The 9,909-nt window shown below is 39.8% G+C and overlaps 1 non-coding gene across 1 annotated transcript; it reads right to left on the bottom strand.

The window, feature by feature from the left end:
* Positions 1-3,974: 3,974 nt before the first annotated feature.
* On the bottom strand, positions 3,975-4,138 carry LOC142449474 (U1 spliceosomal RNA). The gene has a single exon (XR_012784634.1). It is a non-coding gene; the product is annotated as a U1 spliceosomal RNA (small nuclear RNA).
* Positions 4,139-9,909: the final 5,771 nt, after the last annotated feature.

Below are 9,909 nucleotides of genomic sequence, written 5' to 3'. Positions count from 1 at the left end.
TCAGTACAGAAGATATAAACTATGGTATGCCCAGTATAAAAGAATAATGATGAATTTGTAAAGCACTTTATACCATGAATGAACCTGGAGGATATTATGCTGCTATCAAAGCCATCATAAAAGGACAAAAATGATATGAAACCATTATTATAAAAAAATTAGGAAAAGGTTTCAGACAAAAACAAACACTATGATGGTTTCAGGAATGGTGGGTCGAGAGTGGTAAATTGTTAGCTAGAGGGTAGGTAAACATTCACTTGTAGGAAGTGGGAGTCTATACAGTAAGAGGGAGATCAGCAAAAATGATGGAGACAGGGGAGGACACTGGGAGGAGTTTAACAGTGGAAGGCAAAAGTGGTAAATATTATCAGATATATCATTCATCAATAGTGGTGATCTATGCATGGATAAACAACTCTAAATGGATATGAAAGGGTGAGTAAAACTATCCAACTATATAGTGAAACTGTCCAAATATATATATATATATAGGTTTGACATATATGCACATGTTTACATGTGTATTTACTTATGCTGCAAAATATCATAAAGGTAGCAGGCAAAGATATGAAAATGTCTTGAACTTAACCAAACTCCTTGAGGGATGGGTTGTGGCTTTGCAGGGTCTCGGGGATTATAACCATAGTCTCAGGGCACACTGTGTATTGGTATAAGTATTCCACAATGACAACATTCTACATCCTTCTTTGGTTTGTAGTCACTGGGGTGTTAAAAACTCCTGGGTAGTCATCTAAGGACCCATTGATCTCCCTCTATCCAGAGTAATAAAAGTGAAGACAACCTAATACATGTGGAAACAATTAGACCACACGAACCTCAGTCTCCATGTCTGTGAGGCCACAGAATTGGGGTGTGTGACTATCGCTACCCATTGCTCTGAAAGAGATCATATTAAAGCATCATGAATAAAGTGGCAGAAATATGTGAAACTAGACTAAAAAGTGTGAAAATGACCAGGTTTCCTGCCTTGATTGGGAGAATTCCTAAAACTATGGCCTTTAATCATGCTTCAGTTCTACCCTGTGGCTTAATGTTAGCCAAGCAATAGACAGAGCTTTCAGGGGAATAACACTAGCAAAGTACACAAACCACGGAACATGTACTCATTCAAGCTCAAAAGGAGAGCATTTACCCAAGGACAAAGTGCAGAATGGTCAGGAAAGAAGAATAGATAGGGAAAAAACAGGAAGAAGGATAAGGGATGTTACATTGTGGAAATTGTAACCAATGATATGAATTAAAATACCTACGTACTGTTGAAAGGAAAGGTGGTATGTACTGTAAAGTTTTACCCAAGTAATAAAAATAAATTTTAAATAAAGATGCACTGATAACTACTAAAAACTTTGGAAAGCCAAGTTTGGAAAGAAAGCAAAAGGATAAACTTTGGAAAATATTGCCTTGATGATAGAAACCACATAAGAGATCACAGGGTAGAATTTCATAAGAACAATGATATATTCATTGCAAATACCATTTTTCAACAACATAAATGAATACCATACATAGTGAATGTCCCAGATGAACTATGAGGAATTAAATAAACTGCATCTGTCGAAAGAGATGATGGAGAAGCTCACTATCATCTGTCAAAAAAAGGCCAGGGGTCAATTGTAGAACAGACCATCAAATACTCCTATGCGAGTTCATATTGAAATTGAAGAAAGTTAAAATCAATCAATGAGAATCAAAATACGACCTTGAGTTTATCCCACCTGAATTTAGATATCATCCCATGAACAGATTTGATTCACTGACCACTATGATCAGATGACATGGAATGACATCATATACACTGTACAGGAAAAAAAAGTCATTAAAAAGACAAGGAAAACACGAACAGACCAAATGGATGGCAGAAGAGACTCTGAGAAGAAGTTAAAGATGTAGGTGAAAATAAGTTGCAAAGGAAAAACGAATGGAGGCAATGCCATGGCAGTGTCGATTTTGAGATAGAGGCCAAAGTCTCCACAGAACCTGCCAAGAGCCCCTTCCGTTCTGATGCACCGACTCCTCGGTGAGTGCCATTTCCTCTCCCCTCCATCTGTTCCGACCTTGTGACTTGTCTTTGCCAGTGACATGCAGCAGAAGTGGCATTCTGGAACATCTGAGCCCCAGACTTTACGAAAACTGAGATTTTCCTGAAGTCAAGGGAAAAGTGTCTCCAGGAGGGAAAGGAGATGAGGTATGTCAAACTGTTGACAGATCTGGGAAGATGAGGACAAGGATCGGACAATTGGGTTTAGTGATATGGACTCCATTTATCACGTGGCTTATAGCAAGCTGGAGTCCCTGGATGCGAAAAATCATTCAGCATGTCAGAACTAACTAGAGCAATTCAAATGCACTCAGGGGTGCTTTGAAAAAAAGAGTCTGGTGATATGTTTCAGAAAGACCCTAGCCTTGCACATCGTAAGGAGCGCAGTTCTACTCTGCACACAGGGGGTCAGCTTCATGAGAAATTGCTTTAACAGAACCTGTTTGATTTGTCTGATGGACCGGTTGGGGCAAAACGTTACTCAAGTGGCTTTGAGAAAAATAGGGGGATAGAGACATTAAAAAGAGAGTGACTATAAGTAACTCTTTCATCTCTTGATGAAAATATAGGAGCAATGAGACAATAACTGAAAGGAGTAACTGGAAATCCTTTGGCAGATTTCTTAGGTTTAGCCTACAATATAAAGAGAATATGAGCTAGTTGTAGAACAAGATTGCTAAAAGGAGGTGAGTGTCTGGCATATAATATATTGACAAATTATCTTCCTTTCAATTTCTCCACTATTATTATATTAAAATGATCATTTTATAAAATCATTATCCTGATAAAATTTCTTCACTTGTAGTTTTAGATGTGATCATTATAATTGTTCCAAAGTCTTATATTTAAAGTTAGGAGAAAATATATACTTTTCACCTCCCTAGGAAATAAATGCTAGATAAAAAAGTTGGATCTTATTCTTATAATTTCTCAAAATTTTAGAAAGGTATGTAAGCTAAAAAGTGTGCAGGAAATTTATGTGGAAGATTAGAATATTAAAAATGTTATGATTGATTATTACATTTAACAACATATTATTTTAATTGCATTTGACTCTGTTTTCTCTAGAATTTTCACTAGAATTGGTGGAAAATGTTTCATATTGTATATTTATGCTGTTTCTGTTTTGTTTGAGACCACCTCTGAAGACTATGGTGTAGTGAAAAGTAATTTCTATTACTTTTTGAGGAAAAATGTTATTAAAACTGGATTAATCACTGATCAGAGTATTTTGCACTCAAAGGCTCAACTTTTGAGAGTAAATATTTATAACACTAGACAATACATATTTTGGTGCCTCAAATGTTAGACTGGTTTCTGCCTGTATTTGACCTGCCAATTCCAAACGACACCAGGCTCTCCTATCGGCTTTAGTTTTTCAGGTATGGAAACACATGCCATTCTTCACTCTGCTTGTCCATTAAAAAAAAAAATCAAGATCTTCTCAGTTTTAAATGTGTTGAAAATGCATATTTGTTCATCCAAATTGTAAATATGATGTAAAATGTACCAAGCCAGATTGCCCCTTGTGGTAGTTACATATGTTTATGTCAACATGAGGATATAGAAAAGCGTAGGGGTGGTATTCAACCTGTCAGTCAGGTCACAGCCTAATGGTTTCTCCTTGTGGGTGACCTTTGCATAAACAAGGCTCAGGGAACCTCCCTCTCTCTGTGCCTTCCCCTTCCTGTTGGCTGGCCACTCTGAGAGCTGCTGGAGCCCTGTCAGGTTTCCAACAACATGTTTCCAACGACTTTACACCCACCAACCTGTGGTTTTCCTGCATTCTGCATCACTGTCTGTGGCTTCCTGGATCTGAAGAAGAGTTTATGGACTAGTATCAGACTTATGGACGGGAATTGGACTGGGCTGCGGTGTTTTCTTGATATATAATTACTTCTTTTTTTTTTTTTTTTAGGGGAGAGCGCGAACGCAGTCCCCCACTACCACAAATTATGCAGTCGAGTTTCCCACATTTGGGGAAATCGCAGGGGTCAGCACATCCAGAGTGCAATGGATAAGCCTCGCCCTGGGGAAACCACCTTCGTGATCATGGTATCTCCCCTGCCAGGTAAGTATATATAATTACTTCTTAACATAAAGCTTTATCTTACAGACATAGAGGAGTGTCACTGGATTTGTCTCCTAGTCGCTCCAACCTAACACACCCCTTCACTCATACGAGCAGAAGACTCCTAGTGCTGTCTCCCAAACTAGTTACAACACCCCCCTCCCGCCACTTCGAGGACTCAGCTCTGTGACTACTTTCCTGCATGGAAAGCAGGATGTCCCTCCTATTATCCCACACACTGTAGGTTTAACACTCAGTGTACAAGACCTGACTGTGCATTTTACTACCCCAGCATGACTGTACCACCATGCCATAGCTTGACAATTTTTCAACCTCACACCAGCAAAGGACACCCCGTCTTACCCTGCAGAAGACAGAGGTTGTGAGAGTTGCCATCTGTGGATGAAAGACAGTCTACTGAACTGGTCAAGTCTTTGAAACTTTGAAACAATATATTGCTTTCCTAATATGAAGTTTTCTGCATATCTGAAGTGTCTCATTTTTCAGGTTTGTAAGTTGCTCACCCACCACTTATCTGTCAGTTTCTCGTACTGTGTTGGCTTGTATGTGCCTGTGATGCTGGAAGCCATGTCAGTAGTATTTCAAATGCTAGAAAGGCCCAACCCCAAGTGAAGATGTTTCAGCTGTTCAGCTTCCAGACTAAGAACAAAAAACGACGGACTGAGCTCCCCAATTTGGAGGAAGACGCCAGTGAAAACCTTATGGATAGCTTTGAAGAATTTTCAAATACTGAAACCTAAGCAAAGCAAAGAAAACATTGCTGGACATACTGTTGGTAGATGAGCACCTTATGTCTGAAGGCATTGACGTGTGACTGAAGACTTGGAGAGGAGTCAACGGTGGTGACTTGAGTTGGGTAAAGCCTGCGGGAGTAGAGCCTTCAGGATCTTCATTTGCTGATGGGGCATGACTACAGGTAAATATAAACAGCTTCAAAAACCCTGTGATGAGTGGAACTTGGAATGTGTAAAGAATGAATTTAGAAAAACTGGCAGTGTTCAAAATAAAATGGACCACCTGAAGCTCAGTGTCCTAGGCTTCCGTGAGCTGAAAAGGACTGGTATTGGCCATTTTGAATCAGAAAATTATATGATTCACTATGGCAGGAATGGCGTGGCATTCACTGTCAGAAAAGCTCTTGTTAAATCCACCATGAAGTACAATGCTGTCTGTGACAGGATTGTATCTGTCTTCATTCCAGTAAATCCAACCAATACAACCATTACTCAAATTTATGCACCAATCACAAAAGCTGGTGATGAAAAAATCGAAGAGTTCTGCCAATGGCTTCCACCTGAAATTGATCAAACATGCAATCAAGATGCATTAATAGTTATTGGTCATTGGAATGAAAATTTTGGAAACAATAGTTAAAATATGGACTTGGTGAAAGAAATGAAGCTGGAGATCACATGATAGAATGCTGCGAAACCAATGGCTTTTAAGGCAAGTACCGTTTTTCAACAACCAAAAAGGCAACTATATGCATAACTTCTTGAGATGGAATACACAGAAATCAAATTGAGTATGTCTGTGGGGAGACACAATGGAGCAGGTCAATATCAGCAGTTAACACCAGGCCAGCCACCGACTAAGGGACAACCATTATTGCTCAGAAGTTAGTTCAGGATAAAGCTGAAGAAAATCAAAACGAATCGATAAGAGCCAAAAACTGACCTTGAATCTATCCCATCTGAACTTCCAGAAAACCTCAAGAACAGATGTGCTGCATTGAGCACCAATGAGAGAAAGCTGATGAGCTGTTGGAAGACAGCAAGACCATCATTCACAAAGAAAGCTAAAGGTCATGAAAAATACAGGAAAGAAAAAAAATGTAGCGCCGGATATCAGAGAAGACGCTGAAATTTGCTGTTAATTGTAGAATAGCTTAAACAAATGGAAGAAAGATTAAGTCAAAGACTGAATAGAAAATTCCAAAGACAAGGCCAATATTATGAATAAGTGTGCAAAGACCTAGAATTTGAAAAACAAAGAGAAGAGTGCATATAGTATATCTAAAACTGAAAATAAACCTCAAGAAATAATTCAAGTTCCAAGTTGCAATTTTAAAAATCGTATAAGGCAAAATATTGAATGATGCAGGGATAATCACGAGAAGATGGAAGGAATGCTGAGTTGGTAATGGTTATTGTGCCAACCTGGCCGGTAAACACCTGTGGGGTTAATTGAAGGGCAGAGGGATAAATGGCCTTTCTAGTTCTCAGGTCTCTTGCTCTCTGATGGTTGGACCAGGGTGCAGCTGCCTTAGCTAGTTCCCTGCTTCAACTGGCAAAGCTCACTTCCTACGAGACATCCCTGAGGAGAAAACACATGGACCTACTCTGATGCAGCCCTGGGTGCCTGCGTAGCCTCATGGAGACCTCTGCCAGCGCTGAGATGCTAACACACTCACTGATTTGGCTTTCCTCCTGCAGTCGGCATTATTGAGTGTGTTTTGTGAGATTGAGGAGGACTTTGTAGATTGGTGTTGCACGTATGGGCTAATGTTAGACTTCTGGGTTTGGACAGCACTGGGTTGGGATGCTTTCTTAATGTACACTTACCGTTTATATAAAACTATCATATATATGGGTTTCTGTGTTTTTTTTTCTCTAATTTACCCAGACTAACACAAATATACAGAGTCACTGTACCCAAATGAATTAGTCAACAGTTCAACATTTCAGGAGATAGCATATGAGCAAGAACCAATGGTGCTGAAGGAAGTTCAAGGCTCCGAGAATTGACAGGTTCCCACGAAAATGTTTCAGCATGCTGAAGCCCTTGGAAGCACTCACTCATCTATGCCAGAAAATTTGGAAGACAGCTAGCTGGCCAATTGTCTGGAAGAGATCCATATTCATTCCCATTCCAACAAAAAATATTCCAAAAGAATGCTTAAATGACTGAACAACATCACTTATAGCACATGCAAGTAAAATTTTGCTTAAGATCATCCGACAATGGTTTCAGGGAGCTGCCAGGGGTTCAGGTTGGATTCAGAAGAGGATGTGGAATTTGGGATATCATTGCTGATATCAGGCGGATCGTGGCTCACAAAGCACAGAATACTAGTAGGATGTTTACCTGTGTTTGGTGGACTATGCAAAGGCATTCAACTGTGTGGAGCATAATAAACTGTAGGAAACAGTGAGAAAAAGAGAATTAACTTTGCTTATTTTCAAATTGTACATGGATTAAGAAGCAGTTCTGCTAACAGAACGAAGGCATACTATATGAGTTTAAATCAGGAAAGGGGTATGTCAGGGTTTAATCCACTCACCATACTTGTTCAATCTATGTGCTGAGCAAATCATCTGAGAACCTACTTTATATGAAGAAGAGTGCAGCATCAGGATTGGATGAAGGCTTATTAACAACCAAAATATGCAGATGATCCAACCTTGCTTGCTGAATGTGAGGAGGATTTGAAGCAATTCCGATGAAGATCAAGGGTTGCATATGGGTTATGACTCAATGTCAGGAAGACCCAAATCATCACAATTAGACCAAAAGGTGACACCATGATACATCCTAGCCACAGGAAGTCCTGGAGCCTTGTTTTTGGCTAATACATGCAGTGCAGCTTGATTTGTCCTTCACCACCATTGGTTCTTGGTCATATGCAATTTCCTAAAATGGTGGGAAGTCAACTAGTTCTTTTTCGTCCAACTTCCCTGGGAATCCCCTTGATACTTAATTCTTCTTCAACTATATTTTTCCTCTTTTATCTTATCCTGTAAATTGTGGGTCTGAATTCTTCTCATGTTTAAAACCACATGATAACTTAATGGCTTAAAATACAGTGGAACACCATATCTAAGAAACTAGGATGATGTGGTCGATCCAATTCAATATTCCAAATCAGTGCCCCAAATACCCCCAGATACGGACCTAAAAATCAAGACACCAAGAAAAAAATCAGGGACTGGGGTGTCTAACCCTCTTGATACATTATGCAGAGTTCTGTCCCTTGGTGACATAGAGTATTGCTCTGAGTGCATGTTTAGTTTCATTTCAGGCTGGCACTTGTTTTCTGGTATCTCAATTCCTGCTGCTATCAACATTTCGTTTCTACAACATTTAGTGTCAATACTGTATTGTGAATGCATTTTGGTTTGTTTTTCCTAAAGGGCTTATAGGGAGCATCTCCGGGTGATTGGAAGGCAGTCTTCTGCTATCTGAATATTGGTATGTACATAACTGTATGTTTTTTTTGTTGTCAATGTTTTAATTGTCAGCAGGATGAAGATAATGTTTGGGCTCATTTTAAATCTTATAATTAAATACATTTTCTCTAGAAAATTGAAATTGGTTTGTAGTTTCTGAAGTTTTATTTTAGTCAAGCTTCATTATTTTGTGGTGTTAAACTAAAACAAATTCCACTATCTAAAGAGTAAGATATTTAGCCTTCCCTCCCCCCGCCCGACCCTTGCTATATATAGAAAGTATTCTGCTATTGAAAATAACTATGGGAAGAAATTAGATGAGTTTGATGTAAAACTAATGATATCTTTTCACTTCTGAAGAGAAGTATGCAACAATAATGACAAGATTTATTAGTCAAGTCTTAGCATGGAAAATATTCTTCTATTCCATCAGAAGACCCAACAACAACTTAGCTCCATGAGTGATAAACCAATCTGATCAGAAATGTCAGACTGACTTTGTCCAGAGCCAGGCGCAGGTGGGTGCATGACTTTTTATATATGGCCTAGATCTCTTGAGAAACTTCTTTTATTTTCCTGAAAATTTAAATATTTTCAGGAATGAAAATGATCAAGATCTTATTCATAATCATCTCAATTTCAGATACTTGCTCAGCACCAACACTGTACAAAGTTCCTTCCATGCCTTATCTCATTCAAGTCTCACCTACCACCATTGGGGAGAGATACTATTTGACAAACCAAAAGAGCCAAAGCAGTGGCCGTGGCGTCATTTCTGAGTCACTGTAAGGTCGTCTGATGCAGGGGAGAGAGGTGCAGGGCACAGAGTTTTTATAGCTGCGATCTTTCCGTAGAAAATCACGAGAACTTTCCCAAGGTGCCTCTGAGCGGATTTGAACAGCTAACTCTCTGGTTAGTTGTCGAGCACTTAACTGCTTGCCCTGCCCAGTGATTTGGATACTGTTTTGTCTCCAGGAAGTTGAAGCTCAGAGACATTGTGCAACTTGGACATGGTGACTCAGATAGGAAGTTGCAAGAGGCACTAATCTATTGTTCCCAACTCCAAAGCCCTGCAACTAAAGAATGTTCAGAGGTATTGTCTCAGAGAATGTTTCAGTCATAGGCAACTTTCTGACTTGTAGACTCAGGGGTAGCTGCTACGCTAACTTATAAGGCTCACACCAGGCCTCTCCTGCTTTGGAATGGCTGGTTTCGCTCCAATCCAGCCCTGCAGAGCCACCCTAAAGAGTGCTGGAAGCGAGTCTAAGCTATAGTGGGAGCTCTGGCATCCGTCAGGCCCGTGCTAGATCTTCGATCCTACCACCTGCTTTGTGACTCAGACTAAAATTTTGGAAGTTTTCTGGCATTTGATGATGTTGCTATTCTGTCTCATAGCAACCCTATGTGGTAGATGCAGAACTGCCCCTTGCAATGGCTGGACAAACCTTGCTAAGATGGATGGACTGTAACGATGGCTCGGACACAGAGACAATTGTGAAGATGGTGTAGAACTGGGTGGTGTTTGGTCCTGTTCTGCATGGGCTCAGTGTGGGTCAGAACCAACTCAAATAACCGCACTCTCTCCAGGA

The sequence above is a fragment of the Tenrec ecaudatus genome, chromosome 5, assembly GCF_050624435.1.
Source record: "Tenrec ecaudatus isolate mTenEca1 chromosome 5, mTenEca1.hap1, whole genome shotgun sequence".
NCBI lineage: Eukaryota > Metazoa > Chordata > Mammalia > Afrosoricida > Tenrecidae > Tenrec > Tenrec ecaudatus.
Note: the sequence above shows the minus strand (reverse complement) of the source record. Positions and strands in the feature narration are given on the sequence as shown.